Here is a 23,308-nt window from a genome sequence, read left to right on the forward strand (position 1 = left end):
CCTAAAATACCCAATAGAAGTATTGATATGATCATTTATGTTGGTTTTACGGAAACTGAGCTTTAAGCAGATATAGTACAAACAAACATAATATCGGACATTATTTTGATTGATATCGTTGCAGAATATCTTATTTAAGCTTGTCAGTTGTAAATCTTACATCAGTAATGTAATACTCCTGTATTGGGTAAATATATCTCCATCTTCATACCTTGAGCTATCTGTTTCTTTTGTGCTGCTGTTTCTCCATGGATCTATCGTCCTTTCTCATCCTCCAATTTTTTTATCCTTTATATCTTTTTCTCTACTTCGAATCTATAGAATTACTGTTGGTCGGATCCTACCGGTCTATGCTTATTCAGGTCCTGTTGAGCCAAAAATCTGTGGGAGACGTAGACTGTATAACAATTAAGAATCTTTTTCCCTATCAGGTAAAGTGTGTTATTGACAAGAATAAATTTCCTTTGTTTTGTATTATAACCTGAACGGTGAATTTAAACTGTTTATTATGTTAGTCACCAAATAAAACGGTTAATTATTTAGTCGTTATTGCTTTGTAAGGATAAATAGTGGTACAGCTGAAATATTTCTTAAAGATAAGGTATTAAAGAAATGTCTCGTTAGATTTGTGATCTAGGTTTTTTTTTTATAAAAACGGTCTACTCAAGGAAACATATATACTATCCTGTGACACCTTGTTATAAGTTTTTGTTTAATTTAGACGTCATATATCAAATGTCAAATGTTAAACTTTATTAAAAACTTTTGTCTTTAGCTTTACTAATGTTGTAATACACGTCTAAATTTTACTTTTTTTCACAATAAAGGTAAAGTTCTTATTTTAAGAATAAGAACATTTTTTGTTTCTAATCGTCTGAAAATTAGACTACATTTTGGATTGCTTGATTTCATCGATAAAATAAGTAAAACATGTATTTTTTAAATTTGTTCTAGTCTTATAACACCATGAATAAGTTTACAGTTACGATTTCTTCTTCTGATGTAGTTCAGTTTTCCTTTCGTCACAGTATTTTCTTATTCTAAGTGTATGCGCTTCCTTCCTTTCTTTATTCGATCTTAAATTCGAATTTGATGTTTTCTGTTCAACGTGATGATCCTTTCTGTTCAACGTGATGATCCTTTATTCCCTTTATCATTTCTCTTTTCTACCTCTTCAATTTTAATAATTTCCTTTCTCATGTCTTTTTTAACTTCTTTAAACCAGATTTTTGTCGTTTTCTCTTTTGATAAACAGTCTTCTTGCTTCTTCGCTAATCTACTTTTAAGATATTTTTGTTATCTGTTATTGTTATTGTACTTTAATGGATATACTAAATTTTTCAAATATCTGATAGGGTAAGGTGATGTGGTTTTTGAAGAGGGGATGCTATTGAAAATTATGCTTTAAAAAAGCGTTGAAAGAAATTCATAGAATCACTGAATTAAAGAACTATCAAACTTGATTTACTTACTCAAATTTAACGTTTTAAATTATAAGCAATAGCTACCCTCTGCACGAGCCGATATCAGAAAACACATATATTTTCTATTTTATTTATACGGACAGTGGTAATATACTTCAACCTTTAAAAAATACGATATATTTTCATTATTTTTATATAATTTAGATATATGGAGTTAAAAGTGCATTTTAATATCATTTAATGATATGTTAAGACAGAGAATCTTAGCTGATAATTGAATTCTTGATCAGCTTTTTATATTCTATTTTCGATCATTAAGGTGTACTAAAATAAATTAATTCGTAAGCTCTATTGTGATTTTTAACAATAACTTGTAATTTTTAAAATAGTTAAGTTTAAAAGCTCAATGAAAATGCTGTGAAACTACGTTGCTGTGTATCAACGTAGTTGTAACATAATAAAATAATGTAATTTAGTTGTAACGGAATCTTGGAAGCTGTGCGTAAATTATTAGAATAGTGGTTAACATTGGAAATAACCCAACGGGTTGTTCTAGTGGTAAACGCGTCTTCCCAAATCAGCTGATTTGGGGTTGAGAGTTCCATCGTTCAAGTCCTAGTAAAGCCAGTTATTTTTACACGGATTTGAATACTAGATCGTGGATACCGGTGTTCTTTGGTGGTTGGATTTCAATTAACAACCACACATCTCAGGAATGGTCGAACTGAGAATGTACAAGACTACACTTCATTTAAACTCATACATATCATCCTCATTCATCCTCTGAAGAATTATCTAAACGGTAGTTACCGGAGGATAAACAGGAAAAAGAAAGAAAAAGGAAAAAATATCATATGAAAATATAATATTCAAAGTACATTCTATCTATAAACAGGTAAAAATTATTTACTATTATAGGTAATGTATATTTAATTTTTTTTTAAATAATTTTATTTATAATCGCATCACCAATTAAATGTCATTAGCGAGTTATCAGTGTAGTGTAACTGTACCGGTAAATTTGTAGTCTTGAACTAACTCAGGTCGACTGCTCCAGAGACGTGTGATTAATTTAAACCCAACTACCAAAGAACACCGGTATCTACGATATATTATTCAAATCCGAATAAAAGTCCTACCTTTATTATCCCACCTTTATTAGCATCTGTACTTTAGAAATCTCGACTTCGAAATCATCTGATTTACGACGACAAGTTTACCACTAGACCAACGGAAATAATGTAAAATAATGTTATTAATTAAACATTTTCCTTTTATAAGTATGTGAAAAAAAGAATTAATTCAACAGAATTCGATTAATTAAAAATTGTCTCGTTAATTTTAAACTCGTTTGATTTTTACAATCTGTTATATTTGTTGGGGCCAATTTTGTTTTCTTTAGTGAAGAAAGTTTATTTAATGATTACTGACAGAAAGAGATTATTTAATTAATTTATCTGTTTTCAAACGTTTTTCTGGTTGTAACATATTTAACTCTTTGAGATACAATCGGCACCAGTCAGCATTGCTTTCTGCAAGAGTAATGATAATTATTATGAATAGCCTAAAACCGTTAGAGTTACGGACCTTACACGTAGATTTAATATAGGGGAAAAACAAAAACTGTTAAAAAATATTAATTAATTGATTTAATCTAATTAAATAGCGTGTTTTTAAATTAATATATAATATGTAATTATATTAATTAATAATTTAAAAATCGTGAAATTTTGTTTAATTGTAATTTGTTCTTCACTATATTTTAAAAGTACTATTCGTTAATTTCTTTAAACTTAACTAATAAAACACTGAATAAATAGAAATGAGCGGCGTGTAAGCTGGAGGCTTTTACCCTCCGTATTTGTTTTTAAATCCAGTCCCTTATGATGCGGGTATCTCTCATTTAATATAACATCACTTTAAATTTTATCACTTTTGTAGCCTGAATTATATCAACGCTTAATTTACATAAAATTAGAATTTTTTGAAGTTTAAATCGTATCAATTTCATTAAAGCTTAATAACTTTGTCTATACTTTAACTGCTTTACGGTATCCGATTACAATTTTATTAATGAAATAAAAAAAAGAATCGTTTTTAGAATGTAATGGTTATATGTTTAGACAGTTTATTATTTTTGTTAAACATATTTATTTCAATTATCGCTTATGTTATAATTATTGATTGTATCAATTTTCATTAATATTTATTAATAGAAACCGTTACGAAAAAAAGAGTATCTAAATAAATCTTATTAAATATTTTTTTTAAATTAAAAAAAACCTATATATTGAAAAATCTAATCTATAATAATTTTAAATTGTATTGTTTCACGCGCGCTCTCTCTCTCTCTCTCTCTCTCACACACACACACACACACACACACACACACACACACACACACACACACACACACACACACACACACACACACACACACACACACACACACACACACACACACATACACACACACACACACACACACATTCACATAATCTATTAAGGTTGTTTAAAAAAGTGGGTGGTTAGCGTTCTTTACAAAGGTTTATTTAAAATCTAAAACTAGATGGTCTTGTCGATTGTTAAATAGTCATCAGTAGATAATGACGAATTAGTGTTTAATAAAAGTTATAAGTATCATAAAAATTGATAATGCTTGAACTTTCTAAAACTGCAACTAATGTTAATTTCTATCTAAAAAAAAATTTTTTATGGATTTGGATACCGGGTTGTTCTTTGGTGGATGGAAAAATAGTCGGCCTGAGTCTGATCAAAATTAAACTTTATTGTTTTTGTTATATTATACGCGCGCGCGCGCGTGTATTTGTTGTGTGGTTTGTCAATACTCGTACTTTAAAATTACCATAGATTAAATATTTTTTATTCATAAATATTCTTTAAAATAAAAAAATAAGTTTAATAAATTTTAATTTTATTTTACGGTTTCTGATTGTTTTCTATTTTCTATTTTAATAATTTATTAATGCGTGTATTATTTATTCCAGTAAATTTTTATACAAATAATCTTTCGAAATAACTATATTTGTTATAAAATAATTTATACAAAATAAAAACCGACTTCAACAAACAATAGTACTAAATAATAGTATAATTTTTTTTTATTTATTAACTAAAGTAAAAGTATTTAAACAAATAACTACTTGTAAAGTCGGTGCCAGTCAATAAAAGTAAACACAATTATGTAAATACCTCTACTGACCGCTAGACGGATAAACGTGATTGCCACATGTAAAATAGGATCTCAAGAGCATGTAAGAGAGAGCGTCTCACAATCATACCTCAGTCTCTTGAGTTCACTAAGGCATACATGATGATAACATATATACCTAAGCATCCATGAAGTATTATTTTATCATATTTTTGTAAGTCGCATTTTATTGTTGAATTATATTTTGTAGATCTCATTTTATTGCAGTAAAACCTCTGATACCAATTTTGCATTGTCTGAAGTAGAATTTGTATTATATAGATCGTAGGTTTTCTTTTGTTTAGAATTAATAGAATTAACATTAACAAACACACAGCCCTATGCAGTTATGCAGTTTTTCATAATACCTCGTTTCCTAATTAAATCTTTAAATTCCATTTTTATTGGAATTACAATATTAACAGAGATAATATTTAATTTTTAAGAAATAAATTATTATAAAATAATACTAGTAAACGTAGATAAGGTTGAATACAAAGTAATATTGTTTGATTATTGTCTATGAAGTTGAATGAACAAGATAGCTTGAATCAACAAATAAATAAAAAAGATAGTAGAATGAACAAGATAGCTCGTATATTCGATACGATTTTATCAGCCTATCTTCAGGTCGACGAACAATACGAAACTTGAACTGCGAGCGTAAGAGTGCGTACTTAGTTCTAACAAAGTAGCTTACTGAAACCGGTATTGAAGTCTACAACATTTATCTGCTGTCGTAATAGTATTGCGCGTAACTGCATGTTACAACCCATTCGAATATATTTAATTTTATACAGCTATATTTTAAATATACTGTTCTATGAAATACACTGTTCACATGGTTTTTATGAAACATGAAATAATTCTATTTAACACTGCTTATAAATAAAATTATAAATCTGCTTGATCCGACCTTACAATTCCTGCCAAGTGAATCCTGCCTTGCGAATCCTACCCCCCCCCCCCTGGTGGGACTGGTACTGGTGGGAGCAGTCAGCGGCTAAGGCCCATTTGTATTTTGCCTAAGATTATCATAGGATGTGATTAAAATTTACTTGGGAACATACCGAAAGTATACGCTTTACATAAAAAAAAAAAAAAAAACATTATCAAAATCTGTTTAAGATTGGCGTCGATTAGGATATATAATAATGGAGTCGATTAGCATATTTGGAGTCTGTTTACGATTGGTCGGAGATATTGCGTAACATACATTAAAAAAAATGCTTCTTATTTTTCTTTTGACTAGTATTCCAAAATTCTGATTTATACTAACGGTTATAGTGATGATTGCGGGGTCATATTTTTCTCTCTTCAGTTACAAGTTAATGTAATAGTTATTTTAGATATTTTGTAGTTTAAATATCATTAATATTGGTTGATATACTAATTACCTTGTAGTGAATTCTATTTTTCGACATTTAACAAAACGAACATAATATTTTTTTAATATTATTAAACATAAATATTCTTTACTGATATCTATTACTGAAAAAAAACCGACAATTTTAAATTAAAAATCTAAAAAACCAAATAAATTAGGCGAAAGAATGAAGAAAGAAAACGTTATTATGTAGTTGAAAGAGTAAAGCTGTAGATTTTTGGTGGTTTTCCATAAGAATATTGTCAAAAATATTTTTTCTTTAGCTTATCGTCATAAAAAAAATCATTAGAATGGAATTCATTAACAAAATAAAGTTTCGTACCTTAGAAAAATGTTGACACGGAAACAATATATTCACGATTAATATTTCGTGGGCAAAGATATGGCTCAGTAATCAAATAGAAATGAACTATTCGATTGCGCTTAGTTCATTATATAAAATTTAATTAATTTTTATTAAAATAAAACTATATAATTTATTTAAAATAAATTGTTTGATAATCAAAATCTCAGTAATAAATATTTTAACATTATTTATTTATTTGTACTTAGCTGTTGTTATAGATAGATGTATATTTTTATATAGGTGTTTTATGGTTTGAATGTCAATTTTCTTTTTTAGGCGTACTGCGCTTTTTAAACGAACTCTGTAAATGTATAAATTATTTGTAAAGGTAAGCACCTTTATTATTCCGCAATAAAGGTTTTGAAGTTGTATTGCAGAACTTTATTGCGTTTTGGCGTTTTCGCGCGCGAGAGATAGAGTGAGAGTGTGTGTTTGAGAGAGAGATCGTCTCTCTCTCTCTCTCTCTCTCTCTCTCTCTCTCTTTTTCTATTTAGCCTCCGGAACCATCGTAAGGTATTACAGTAGAGGATGAATAAAGATGATATGTATGAATGTAAATGAAGATTATTCTTGTACAGTCTCATTTTCGACTATTCGTGAGATGTGTGGTTAATTGAAACCCAACTACCAAAGAATACCGATATCCACGATCTCGTATTCAAATCCGCATAAAAGTATGAGGGTGAGAGAAGTCACACCTAGCAAAAACACACGCACACCTCTCATACATTTTCAGTTTCATTTTTTACATTATATACAAATAAAAGTGTTATTTCGTCTATTGTCCCTTTTATTTCTGTGTATTGGGTTCAATGATTTTAACGAGATTGTATTATTTCTTTCATTCGTTTACTTCCAAAAATACTTTTCTCCTAACAACCTTTTAACATTTTTTCTTTTAACCGTTATGTTATCACTTTACCCATAGTAGGGGTACTGTAAAGTTTTAGTCGGAGAGATAGAAAGACTTTGTATCGATCATATGTGAATATCTCATCTATTTTGAACTCTGCTCTTACTTATTTGTTGTTACTTATTTTATTGATTCAATTTTTAACAATGATTTCTTAAATGGGAGTGTTTTTTAAGCAACAAGACCATGCATAAGATATTTCCGACTGCTAAACTTACATGTTTTCAGCATTTTAACGTTATAATAGATTATTTATTACAGAAATAGATCGTGCTAGAAATGTCGGTATCATCTTTTTTTTTTAAACATCTGGAAATATTACAAAATTTAATTTTTTCATGTAAGTCACTCATACTGTTAAGTAATTTTCTATCAACCCATTTTAGCAGCCTATGCATGTAATATTATTATTAGAGACCACTTTAAAAATAAAAACCAAAATTCTAAGAACGGGTTTCTTGTGATTCTTATTTATCACCCTCTATTATCGAGTGACGTGAAAATATACCTTATTAATATACACAAACTGCTCTAAAGTTTTTTACGTTATAATTTTTACTTTTATGAAGTTCGAACATCTGTTACACTGAATATCCGATTTTAATTCAGTACTGATTTATTTTATCTTTGTTCTTATACTGTCTATAACCTAACTCACTAAGAAAGATTTTGATGATAAATGAAATGAAAATTGGCGTAACCTATTTTGAAGGCGATTGGAAAACTATAACATCTGTCTCTTTTAATGTATCTAATATTTATATTTATGAAATAACAAAAAAATTGTTATAATTTTTAAACTTTTTGCACAGTTCTGCCCAAGAAGCTCGAATATTCATTATTTTGTATAATTTTTTACGCATGAAATGCACAAAATATAAATTAAACGATATAACTATAAGAGGTATAATTTTTTTTATTAAAATATATTTTCTGTTTACAAAAAAATTAAATTATTGTAATCGTAATTTGATGAAATAATTAAAAATAACGAGTAGACCCTACAAACAAGCATAAAGTTTAAACTCACTCACAATCCTCAAATGGAGGTTATGTTAAACAGTCTTCAACTAATTTTCACATGCACAACTTCAAATGCATACTACAGCTAAATTTCAATAAAATTGATGTAGTAGTTTTTGAGCCACAATTTTTCTACATAAGCCTATATATATATATAAGGAAATTACATTTTAAGTGAATGGTATTTTCATACTCTTCATACATCAAAACATAAAGAAAAAATTAAATTTCATCTCCCAATCCCAACATGCGAGCGAAAGTAAAACTTTTCACTTTAATTCATTTTTATATTACGTCTTCACACTCTGGTGAAATTTCATCAGTGTTGAAGATGGAAAATAAGTTTCTCCGGATTGGTGGGATTTTGTTGTTCAGATAAAAAGTAGTTCGGTAATTCTGATTCTCGAAAACTTACTACGATGACATATATGTAATGTCTAATTCTGAAAAAAAAAATTAAATATAATTATTTAACAGAGTACGTAATTGTAAATAAATAAAAAGGACGTATTTCGTTTTTGGTGTTCGTAAAAAGTATGTAGGAAATCTTTCACTTCTTAAATTTTCGTTCACAACCTATTCTACGCCAGTCTCCAGCTTCTTGTAAACATTATCTCTGTTCAGTATTACTTTAAACTGATACATTTCTAAAGCAATTACATTTTGGCATCATCATATGACAAAAATATAAGGTGATTAATTCGTGAAATCGAACAGAAAATCAAGTTTAACTACAAGCCGGAAAAAATTTTCTTTTCTGAAAAGAACTACTACGTTAAGTTAATTTATGCATCTTACATTATTAAAAAAATATGTAAAAATATGAGGCAAACGATTTTTGAATCTTCACCTTTTTATACAGTACGTAGTCAAAATTTGTGAATATATTTATATTTCGTGTACGTAAGGAATTTGTTTTCATTTAACAACGTTTTTGTTATCTTTAAATATTTTTTTTAGGTCTTTCTCAAATTGGTCTGAAGATAATTTTTTTTAGATCTATATAAAATTAATTAAAAGTGATGCCTACTGAATTAAAATAGTAACCGGCAAAGGGTTGCAAACTTTCCTGGCTTCACCTGTGATAGATTTTTTTATTTCAAATACATACATACATACATATATATATATATATATATATAACAAAATAGTACATAACTTGTATCATTACATCTGAGAAGTTCTTTATTAAGTTCCATAATTTAAATCTGGTTAACATCGCCCGTTTGCACATTATAGATCTACATTTTGTGCTAAACTAGGCATACTGTTGGATAAACTTTGGTCTTAACTTTTTAATACTTGTTCATTATATAATAAAGATCCCAGTAGACAGTAGATAGCATGAATTGTAGTTATAAAGCCTTGTTATTACTCTTAACCATTATTCCTGCAACGGAATCTCCTGCTAAAGACAATTAATTATTGCAACTATTCCCTTAGGAGATAAGATGATGGTTCCTGTCTGTTTTACTGGAACTAATTTGAGGCATAGGATGGTGGTTGGCCTTCATTTAATTCTATAGCTTGATGTAGTTTATTCAGAAAGCCTTATCTTTACAATATTGTATTAAACGTTACAATGGATGTTTATTCTTAAAAATATTTTTAATATCTATTAAACCTTTAAAAATTTTGTTTTATAATTTATACAGATAAAAAATTAATTTAATATTTTGGTTAAATAAAAAGCTTAAATATTAATTTTAGCTGATTAACCAGTAAAATTAATAAAACATTTAAATAAAAATTTAATTCCTATTAGTTATACTTCCAGTAAAATTAGCAGAACGATTAAATTAAAATTTAATTCCTATGAGTTAAACTAAGAAGTTATTTGTTTGGAAGAAGTCGTACAGCTTATAGAATTAAACAAAAGGCTGGCTAGATATTACTGAAGGGGACATTTATGTAGAGCTTTAAATGTAACCGCTTTATTAAAAAAAAAACCTTTTTGTTAACGTTTAAATATTTTTTTTTAATTTTTCTGAAATTGACCTGAAGAAAAATTTTTGTAGATTTATATGAAGTTCATTACAAAAGAATATTAATATCTAATGGATTAGAAAAAAAGGACAAACGGTTAGAAACTTTCCTGGCTTCGCCTTTGATAGATTTTACCTTCAAATAGGGAAATTTGTTTTTAAAAATTAATGACTATTATTTAAAATCGAACAAATCAATTACGAAATACAAATAGAAAACGATCTGAAAATCATTTATTCTTTTATATGTATGTATATGTCTATGTAGGCCTACATTATTTACTTTTTTTATGTATTTTTCTTGTTTTATTTCTATTAAAATAAAAAAAATAAAAAAAGGTTCTGTAATGATTTATTAAAAATTTTATTAGCACAACGTACTGTTTAGCCCTGCCTGCGTATATTGTCATAAGTTTTTATAAAAATAATACCTCGCAGTACCATGCTCTTTACATAATTTCCTAAAGTTTAAATTTCTAACGCAGAGTGATAATTTATCTTATTTGCAATTTCCATCAAATAAAAAATTATTAAACAATTAATTTCTAATCTATCGTAAGTTTTTTTAGATTGTCTGACATATAAATATTAAATTTCATAATCAAACAATTATAGGCGACATGACACAACCTAAAAATCACTCCCTAAAACGACGTAATCATTCTCAAGATTATCCAGCACCCGATGTCAGATTTATTAACGAAAGTGGTTTCTCTATTAATATTTTTACTGAGCTAAATATACTGTTCCGTATCAGCACTGGAAGACTATTTAAATACATTCGGTATAAAATAAAATGACTTTAACCACAGGGCCTGGCTGTATATTGAACATCATTACAATCGGAGAGAGTATTTCTGGTAATTTTTGTAGCTAAGCAATTTTGCATGATATAAAAAATATTTGGTATGTAGTATAAATAGGATATGGACTAAGCACAAGCCGCTATCCACGATTTGTTTACATAAATGTGTGGATTACGCACGTCAATTCTTTTCCTCTCCGATATGTTTGTTATTGAGCTCTGCAGTTTCACGGACTAAACTTCTCTTTTTTGTTTCTGTTGTGATACGAATAGTTATATATTGTTTTAACTCAATAGGAGAAATATAAAATTTAGGCCTACACTTATGTTTATGTTTGGTGTTCCCACCCGGTTTCCAAAATCAGATTTTCAAAATAAATTTTTTAAAACGATGTTATTCTTGAATTGATTGTTTACATTCACACTTTTATTCCCTTCTCCAGCAAAACAAGTTTTTTAATCAAAGATATATACCTTTAATCAAACATATTATAATTTAGCTAATTTAAAATTTTATTGTCATGGAATCACGGTATTGAATTTTTATTTTTTTTAATATTCAAACAATTTAATAAATTAAATTAAAAAAGAAACGGTTTGTATTTGTATGTATTGAGTTGAAATTGCATTGATTAAACTGATAGTAAAAAAAAAAAAAAAAAACATTTTTTAATGTTTCTCTATGTGTGATACCATTTCTTGTATTGATTTTTTGCGTACATTACAGAATTATAAATACAATTTTTCTATCACCCTTATTTTTAAATAAATTACGTTTCAAAAAAAATTAAGGTAAAATATAGTTAAAAACTGTAAAATTGATAATATCTGTGTTAGACTGATGTATATAACACATATCTGTGTTAGAATGATTTCGCTGGTGCTTTTCTTTTATAAATAGCCTCAGGCACATCCCGAATTAATGTCCAACAGTAATCGGCTAGCATGTTAGTATTCCATTTCTCCAAATAGCGACTTCCCATAACCGAAATGTCTTTGTGAAAACGTTCACCGTGTTCGTCACTTATGTCTCCGAGATTGTCCGGGAAAAAATCCAGATGTGAGTGGAGGAAATGTATTTTCAAAGATATATTACATCGCATAGCTCTGTTTGAAGTTAGAAGTTGATTAACAATATCGTGGTAATTTTCGGATTTTTGTTAGCCGAAAAATTTTTGCAAACGTCTTAAAATGAAGCCCAAGCTGCACTTTCTACATTATTTAACATTGAGTTAAATACATCTTTGACCAACTCTCTTATTTGAGAACCAGCAAATATTCCTTCCTTAATTTTTCCTTTACATTTAAATTTTTTCTTCGAAAATTTCTGTCTGATGTACAAAAATCCGAGACATTCTTCTTCATTGCTTTTACGAATTTTTCATTACTCCTAGCTTGATATGGCGAGGGGGTAAAAATATTTTTTTGTGCTCATAAATAATATTTTTCCCATTTGGAGTTAAGTTGTTTCATTTCTTCCATTCTTTGGTAACATAATGTTTATTCCTAGCTCATCTGTCTCATTGGCAGAGAAAACACATGTACTTAGTATAGCCTAACTGCATGACTAACAAAATAGCTATAACTTTCAAATCACCACATATTCACCTATGTTTTTTTATAATTTATATTTTCAAGAACGTCTTTCATCACATCGTATGTCTCTTTTAAATTAATACCATACGCGATTGGTATCGAAGGATATTTGTTACTGTTGTATAGTAAAACCACTTTTAAACTATACTTGGACGAATCTATGAAAAGGCGCCAGTCCACAGGTTTATGAACTTTTCCTAGGTACAATCAACATAATCTCATCAATGTTTGCGTAATAAACCAAATTATTTTCATCAATAAAGTACTGAGAAAGTTATTTTTGTCGGCTTCGAAAGCCCGAAATTTTTGTATTTTTTTAAAGTAAATTCCAACCTTGCAGTCTTGATCCTAACAGTTCAGCTTGATTTTTGATAAATTTAAATCCCTAATCAAGTCATTTAATTCACTTTGTGATATAAGTTGTGACTTATTGGAAGATAATTCAAAATCGATGTCATTGTTTTGTTCTTCATTACAGTTTTTTTGAATTTTATGTTGTTTTTTTTTCAAGGCTGTAAATTTTGATATTATTTATTAAATACATTTAAAAAAAATAATTTATGCCATAATATAATGAGAAAATAATTTTTATCCTATTCTGCAGTTCATTTTTTCGGAATTACGATTTAATTTCAGGAAATTTATTTTAGAAAATAAGGTTTTAGTAAATTTAATTCGGGGAAATGTGTGATAACCGTACGTGGATATACAGCATGCCTAATACATGTATCCGTTCATATGTAATTATTTAATTGTAAAAAAAAAATTGTGAATATCTGCTTCAAATGAAGTGACACATTTCGTTTTTTTCGTTCATGTAATGGATAATAAGAAGCAAGCTTTTCTTTAGTTTTCTTAAATTTTTATTCAATTTAAAAATCTCAAATCCAACGGGATAAAAAATTATATTTTTTAATCAAATGGAATATTTTAAATAATTATAAAGTAGATATAATGAAAGATAATTTTTATTTTATTTTGATACTTTAATTTACTACTAATTTACATTTACATAGTAACAATTTCTGTAGAAACATTGCATTTTATTTGAATTTAAAATTTAATTGGCATCTTTAATTATAATTTTGAATCTAAGTAGTTCAAAATAAGATTAATAAATTTAAAATTGTTTTATCAGAAAACATCATTAATCATATTATTTTATTCTCTTTTCAGTTTTTAGAAATTACAAATTATATTGTTGTTAGAGATTAGAGAAATAAAATCAGTACATTTAAATCTGATTGACATCAAAAGTTAAAAATTATTACAATTTAAGGCTTTTTTTTTATTAAGCAAAATTATATCACACACTAGCTTTTATAATAAACAAACCCTTTTCAGTTAGAATTTTATTCTACTTCCCTTGTTATTGCTTGAAAATAAGTCGGTTGTGAACAATAATTTCTCCATGATTGGCCAGCCATATTGTGTGTTGTACTAGTTTGGCTTTAACCACGTCTTTCTAGTTTCTATGAGCTTTTATAATGGTATATGTATCTTGAATTTATTAGTGGTGGTAGAAGTTAACAAACTACAATAGCTATGCAATTTTTCTACATTTCTTTTGTTGGTTTCCCTCCATTCTTGATATATATTTTTTACTCTTAACTTCCTTATTGACATTCACGACATTTTTTTTGGTAAAATTCTCATTTACTCTTAATTAAAATATTAGATAATTTCAAATTATATTATAAGATGTAATTAATTTCATCGTTTATCGACTTCCGCAGTTAATTAATTTTTTTTATCTGGAAGGTTGCGTTTGAATCCCAGTCAGAAATGGTATTTTTTAATTGACATTAGTGAGTTTAATGTATGGAATTTTTTTGAGGAAACAATTTCCATACTTCAGCCCTATTAATAATTTGCCTCAGGAAGGAGAACTGGTTGTTAAATTCCCGCCAAATAACAATATCTATTATATTTATCTAATGAAATATACTATTTAAGATATAAATAATCATCACCTGGTGTTTTTCCTGGCAGCAAATCCCTTACGCCACCGCTGATTCCATTCGTCCTTGTCCCAAACTTTCTACTTCTTCACCTTGTAGTTTTCAATCAAGACCTCATTTATGCTTCTTCATCGACGCTTCTTTTCTCCTTCAACTGTCCTTTCCGATGAAGTGGTTAAGATTTTATTCCCTTTAACTGCATGTCCTTACCACTTCTCGTTTCTTTTTTCTACTTTCTCCTTTAACCCTGTTCATTACTGCATTCGTCACTTTATCCGTTCATTAGTCATATTATCTCCATATCCACATTCCAAAAATCTCAGTCCTTCTTCTTCTTCCTAATTGTCTATGGTTCATTTCTATGCAAGACACTCATTACATACCATTTTGTAACTTCGTCTTTCAATCTAAGTTCTGACTTTTACCACGTACTATTTTCCTCCTCTTATTGAAGGATTTCTTCATTATTGCTATCCTTTTTGTTTTGCCCATAGCTCTCATCCAGTCTTCTGTCTCAATAGTCGCCAAATATCAGTAATCTTCTTCGCTTCTATTTACCATTAAATTCCCATTGTTTTTTAATTCCATTATATATTTTTATTCCATACACTTTCATTATGTCTTTCAAGGCTCTTAACAATGTTTAGTTGTGTGTATGTCATCAGATAGAATTACATTATCAGCAAATCTTATGTATCCTATTTTTTGCCCTAATATATTTCTTGTTATATTTACATATTTTTAAATTATATTTTTTTATTTTACTGTATAAAATATTTTATGATACGTTAAATTTCTGACATCGTTTTAACAAAACTTGTTAAAGATTATTTCAGATTACGCTTAAAAAAAAAAAAACTCAAAAAACTGAGAGAAGTAAACCAAAGTTATTTATACTAGTTCTTTTGAGAGGTTACTATGTTTAAGGCATCAGATTGCTTTAAGATAAACATTGTTTGTGTGTAATTTAAGGGTCACTGTATTTCAAATTGGAAAAGTTCTGCTGATTGTGATAATATTGTTTTTCTTACGAAGGAGAATAAAATAAACTATTCGTATTTTTTTAAACTTGTACTCACACACGCGCGCGCGTGCGCAAAAATCAGAATAACTTGACAGTTGTTTGGGGATCGTGGAACTCTAGTATTCCTAAGATTTATAATTTTAATTTTACTTTCTTGTTTTAATTTTTCTTTCTTTATTACGGTTCGATTGTTTTCTAAAACAGATGTGAATTTTTTTTACACTATCAATTTTCTATGGTACGGTGAAATACAAAAGACACTTGGCTGAGTGGCATCTCCGAAGTTACGTAGACATTCCCGATAAGGATCAGAATAAAAAAATTCACTTCTAGAGATTAGTAATAACTACACATTTTCAATATATTTTCTCTAAAATTATTACTATTAGATACTTATTACTCTTGGAAATATAACAATATTTTTAGTCCTTATATAGGTGCATATGAATAATTATATTAATGTAAAACATTGTTTTTTTTATTTATTAAATTAAAATTAACTAATGATTTTTAATAATATTTATTTAACAACGAATGTGTAAAATCGAAATAAAGATTTAAATAATAATTTTTCCATACTTTTTTAAATTTCTATAACTTTTAGATTTCTTAATCGAATAAAAATCAAATATACATTTCGGTTACTGAATAGAACATACAGGTATATTTGACAGAATAAATAGATAGCCTAGTCGTGTTGTAATGGAACTAGAGTACCACCTTATATGAAATATAAACTACATTTTTAACATATTCTATGGAGAATTCTACAATGATTTAAATATTTTGTTGAAAACAGAAGTTATAAGACCACTTAGAATATCTATTGAGATATAAATTACGTTACCTTTTTTATGTTTATTACAAAAATTTACTTAATCACAGAATAATTACTAGGACTTTGTTTGTATGGCAATGTAAATATATAATACTTTCAAAAGACTAAATTAGTAATTCTATGATAATTTTTGATTAATATTATTTTAATCACTATAAAAATGTAAAATGTAATAAATGTATTACGTTTTTATTGATCCTAATATCGTTTATGAAAGTGTAAATGCATTATAATTTGTTTCTTATAGGTTTTTTTAAATAAACATACGGAAGATTATTTCTCTGGAAGGGACAACACAATTAAAACAAGTAAACATACTCAGGCCAACGCTCTTAAGTAGTTCAGTTGACCTGTATTTACATATTCATAATCTGGGATTTGATTCATAATTTGGCCCTGACTTGAAAAATTCGAAATTTAAGGAATTATAATAGTATTAATCTACATTATAATTATAATTTTAGTATTTTTTTATTAAGGCGGTTTTTTTATTAATGATAATTTTTTAAATTATATTTTTGTATAATATATGGATTAAATAGATAACCGTGAGACAAAAGTTGTTCGTAAGAAACGTAAAGAACAGAATCCAACATCTTGATAAAGATAAGAAGTGAGAAGGTGTCATCACGGACTACCTAAAAGTAAAAGTCTGAATTAAAGCTCTGTCAAATTCGGGATATATATTATATATTAGGGCCATTCATTATTAAAGATAAAAATAGTTGTGTTGGCAAGGGTTATGATACTTTCTGAAGTGTAAATTGGTAATCCTATGATAATTTTTTATCAGCTGTTGTGTAAAATTGTTTTGTTTGAAACCTCAGAGTAACATTTTGCCATAGCGAGTACTCATGAAGTATGCTAAATATTTGAAGAGCGTGCACCGATCTGAATTTTGTTTTCTGAATGTGAAAAACCGGTTAATATTTGCTGTCGTACGATCAGATAATGAAGAGAAAATTGTATGAACCACAGAAATTTTGACGGTCGAACCAGTGATTGATGAGCACCGTTCTGGACGTCCAATTGAAGTTTCAAATAGCGCTTGAAACTCACATAGACTCTCTTATCCAAGAATCCCAACGGATTACAGTTGTAAAAAAATAGCTGAAAAATTATAAGTAAGTGTTGTTACAGTTCATTATATTATCACCGAAACGCTTGTGTACCGTAAAACAAGCGCAAATTGGGTTCTAAGAGAGTTGGCAGGTCAACTCTCTTAGAGGAGAGGAGGTAGGACTTCACATGTGCACAGAGCTGAATCACGGTATAAAAAGATGGTAACTCTTTTTTTCATAGTATTAGAACCCGTAATGAGGCACCATTATATACCGGCATGAAAATGGGAGAGCGTGGAGTAAAAGCACACGAGTTCACCTGTCAATAAATATTCCGAACCCGATTATCAGCAGGATGACAATCTTTTGGGATGCAAAAGGCCCGATTTTTGTAGATTTTCTAGAAGACCAGCGACAATAAACAGCGTATACTACAGTAACCACACTTATCGAGAAAGTGAAGCCAGAACTGTTGAAAAAAACTCTATATTTCAGCGCAAATGCATCATTCTTATTCACAGTATCTCTTAATTTCTCACGGCTCTGGCAACTCGAGAAATCATTGACAAATTGCATGGGAAGTACTGCCCATCCCTCATACAGTCCTGAAGTCCTGATTTAGCCTCATTTGATTTCTACTTATGTCCGCTCACGAAGGCACTTGGTAAGAAACATTTCTTTGACAATGTCGATATCAAAGAAAATGTATTATATTGATTGTGACAACAAGGCAAAAATTTCTTTGCAACAGGCATAAATAAGTTGATCAGAGATGGAACAAGTGCATTAATGTTGCCGTAGATCATGTTGAAAGTGAAAACAAATATTACATTGATTAAGTAAACCGTTTAACTTTCAAGCGATTTATGTCTTTAATTATTGAATGATCCTCGTAATTGTTTTATTCTGATGATAAATGTTTTCGTCAAATTATATTGGGTTTTCATGTAAAAATACTGTTAATATCAAAATTATATCACAATGTGTGATATACTATATGTGTGATGTAGTATACGTGTGATGTATATGTGTGATGTAGTATAGAATGTTTGATGCTGTAATTCTATATTAATAAACAACTAGATGACAAAAAAAAGTATCTTAACATCTTGTAAGTAGACGTTTTTGGTTAAAAATCAACCATTTTAATTATTTGAATAAACTTACAAAGAGGTCAGCATTGGAATTTTACCGATAAAGATATAAAAAAAAAATCCTAGAGATTGGTCAGTTCAATAAAGAGTAAATACAGTATTGAATACAATAAAATAAAGAAAGAGTATAATAGAGTAGATTGATACGTACCAGAAACCGGTTGAAATTATAAACATACTTGTTTTTCGACTACTATTAAAGTTTTGATGTGTTACCTTATGATGATGTATGACCGTGATTCTAAGCTGATGCATCACGATGTAATATCTAGAATTAATCAGTGTTATTATTAATAAATTTTCACTCGAGAAAGGGTGTTTGAACGTTGTTCACTACTCAAAAATACTACTTTTTATTTTTATCGTCATTCGTCATTTATTGTGGACGATTTAGTTTCTCCTTGCTTGTAAGAAGCTTTTTTAGTATTTTATAATTTTTCGATTGAAATGTCTCCATGTTGAAACGATAAAGTTATTTAGATATTGATACATTTTTTCCAAGATAGTTAGTGTTATTATGAGCAGTTAATGAGAAAGAAAAATTGTAAAAATAAATCAGCCCGAATTGAGGCTTTGTTTTATTCTGTCAAAAAATTAATCTCACAAATTTCTATATATCTGGTTATAAAGATCACGTTAATGACAAAAAGTTAGGAAAGTTAGAATTATTAGATTGGTTGCAGGGGTTTATGTCGTTTACAGTTCCATTCTTAGTTTGGTTCCCGACAGTAATTGAATTTCTTACAATGGAACTTTTGTTACATTAAATTTTCTTGTAGTTATTTATCTAATAACTAACACACATTTTTTTAAATACAGTTCAAAACAATCTTTTATTTAACCCAAGACCAAAGTCACCATTAATTTGGTATAGTTTCTCATTCTATCTCAAATAGTTGTTTTATATATAATATATATATATATATACATGCGAGTTCTCACGACCGTTTTATTCTACGTTTAGCATATTTAATATTTCGTCTAGCTTTGGGCTTGAATATACGAGTCGAGTTGAGAATTATTTTCTTCTTTTTGAAATTTTATTAACCGAAAATAAGGAAAACAGGAAACCGGTTTATAGGTAAATAAGATTTTCAAACGTAATTATAGATAGATTTCCTTTATAGTACATTTTACAACTGATATTAATAGTTAATATCGAGTTCAAAAAAAATTTGAAAATCTGTAATTGCAAAAATGTGTTTGTACATTAATGTGTAGAACTTGAATTTTCGATAAACTTCTTGTAGAACTTTTGATGTAGTATATTGATAACATATTAGAACGGTAAACGTTTTGTATTTAATTAGTTTTCAAAGTTTAAAATTTATTGTAGATTTTTAGCTTCTCAAAAAAATTTTAATTGTGTCATCATCAGTCACACCTACACCCGGGGTTTATTTGTTTATTTTTATATATATTTAAAAACAATAGACTTTTGGTAGGTACGTCTTATTATTATGCTTATTCAAGTTCAATTAATGCATCAGGGAATCACCTTAAGTCTTAATCAATAATCAGGTTATAATTAGATTATTGCTATTAATATTATAAAGCTTACAGTAATTGATTTCCTATTAGATAATACACAACACGTATTACACGTATTACGATGTACAATAGTATTTAATAATAATAGATAATAATTATTTAAAAATGGTTTATAGCTTTATATAATTGAATTTCAATCTCTAAATTGGTCAGAAAATTCTGTTTTCTTTGATAATTTGAATCTAATAATTATAATTAAAGATAATTTGAATCTTTGATAATTTTATTGAATCTAATATTAAAATTATTTACTCCTCTATTAATTCTTTTGTTTATTCCCTTACAAATGTAATACTAAGAGCAGGTAAACAAAATTTAAGAATTTCAGTAGTACTATTTGCCACTGTAGTAATTTTACTATCATTAAGTTGTAACAATGCTGTATTTGTATTGCGGAAATATTAGTAGTTGCATATTTACTAATAGTTGCAGTAACTGCATTAGTAAGAGTACTTGTAGATATTATTACGCAAAAGACGAAATTTTTTCCTTTACGGCACAAAGTGAACGCTCATTCGTGTAAACTTGGGCGAGCCGAGTTTAGCCGAGCGAGGGATAATAAGATAGTCTAACCTGATTAGTCAACAGATAGTCAACCTGAGTTAACTTGCCGTTTTCCTTTTTAATTTTTATTTTTAATTAAGGTAAATAGTGTCAATACAGTTTGACTGGCCACTGATCAACCTTGTTCTGGTATCTTTATTTTTTATCTCTAAATCGGCTTTTAAAAATTATATAAAATGTCCTATCTTTAAAATGTTTTAACACCCGTACCTCTTTTAACAACTCAAAAACCGGAGAGACTGCATATTGAAATGATATTTATAAACTAATAAGTGCTAATTATTGTGTAAACTTTAATTATCTAATTAAAGTTTTTCATCTTTAGCCGATAAAAATTATTAAAGGAGTTTTGAACATTATGAAAATTTATTCGTTTTTATTATACAGATAAACCAGCCTGCACGCACACACACACACACATATATATATATATATATATATATATATATATATTTACAGACACACAGTCGGTCATTAATACAGTCTAAACTTGGACTACAATTTTGTACTTAGTTCTGCTTAGAAAATTTAAAAAGATAAAGATCGGACAGGTTCATAATTTGATTAAATGCTGTACTTCATAGTTTTAACAAACAGGAAAGAAAAAAGAGTTTATTGGGTGAGATTTTCTCTATAAAAAAAATCTATTCAGGTCTATTCATTTTTAAGTAAATCGAATGAACTGTTCAGAATATTTTTAGTGAAATAAGTTGCTTAAAAATTAATATATTGACGTAAACTCTATTACAGTTAACAAATTAATAATACAAAAGTGATTTAAGGAAACAGTTAAATTAACTAAACACAATAATTTATACGCTATATTCGTAATTATCTTTTAGCCATGTTTTCAGAAAAATACAGTGTTGTTTATAGTGGTAAAAAAAGTTTGCATTATGATTGACGTTGGTTTTTTTAAGTATAACAAAAAAAATATGAATTTATCGAAAGTGAGGGTAGTATTATTAATATTGAAGTCCATGAAGAAAATATAACTTTCCAGTCTTCAGCACATATTAGCTTTTATACCGATCACGATGAAGTGATTATATTATCGAAAAAAATTCTAATCTAAAATTGAAACGAATTAACTTACATACCTAACGAGGGATTTCACTTATTCATAAAACTGAAAATGTTTTATTATATTATGTAAAGGAAGTATGAAATAATTTCCATTAAAAACATATATTACAAAATATAATAATTACATGAAAAAATATTTGTTTTTTATTGAATGAATGTATATAAAATTAATTAATATCTTAATTTATTGTAATCTAGATAGAAAATAATATTCTTTAAAAATAAGTAAGCATTATTTAAAAATAAGTAATATTCTTTAAGTTTTGTAAGCATCGTTTTCGCGTAGGTTAGGAGAATATTAGATATTGGTGAGGAAATTATACTGTTGCAAGCGCACCAGTGTGGGATGAAAAAAGTAAATGTGATTATTTGAAGATTGAACATTGTCTAATATGGCATGACAGTTCTCTCCTTCCTATCCTATATACTTCCACCACATCCGCTCAATCCAACGCATATCCAGAGACAAGCCAATTGAATTTCTACGCATCAACCAATAAAGCTAGCAAAAGTTAGACTCTCTATCACTGCACATTTTTTCATAATGAATGTACTTTATTATTAAAGAAACTCCAATTATCTCTTTTATTATTAATCATGCAGGAAAATTGTTATTCCTTAAAATTAATTAAAATACTCAATACTGCAATATAACAACTGATATTAATTCTATTTCAGGCTGGTATTATTTATAAAAAAAATATATTTATCCAATTGATTAGTTGTCCGCTTTTTATTTTAAAAGCATACTTACTGCACTTCTTTGCCAAAATGAAACTTAATAAGTTTCATTACAATGATAAAAACTAAAAACTGAGCGTGATATTTTTTCCCAATTAAGTAATTTTATTTTATAACTTATTGAATAAATAACTTATTATTATTATAAATATTGAATTAATTAACTACGTTAATTAATAATGTTATTTAATGTTTTATGTTTTTATTTTTATTTCAGATTTATAGAATGTAAATTTACAAATTTATTTATAAGAATGTTAAAAACAATAAAGGAATTATTATGTTTTAATAAAATGTTTAAAAAAGTATCATAATGATGAAAAATAGCCATTATTCCGTCAAAGATAAAGTAGTAATTGGAAATAAAAATGGTAAATAATAATTATAATTTAGTAAATGTGATAACAATTACTATTGAAACGTACGTAATATTTAATTTTTCCCATTTGCAGTACAGTAACCATCCTAACTAAAAAATCAGCCATTGTTCTTTGTCAACCGCTATAAATTAGTCTTAAAAGATCATATTTTACAAAAAAAATGTCCATTAAGTTCATATTATTAGACAGATGTTCCTGTACTTTCCTCTCTGTTGCAGTTATGTAACAGGATTTTTTTTTCAAATATCACTTCGTATC

This window comes from Lycorma delicatula, chromosome 1 (genome assembly GCF_047948215.1).
Source record: "Lycorma delicatula isolate Av1 chromosome 1, ASM4794821v1, whole genome shotgun sequence".
Classification (NCBI taxonomy): domain Eukaryota; kingdom Metazoa; phylum Arthropoda; class Insecta; order Hemiptera; family Fulgoridae; genus Lycorma; species Lycorma delicatula.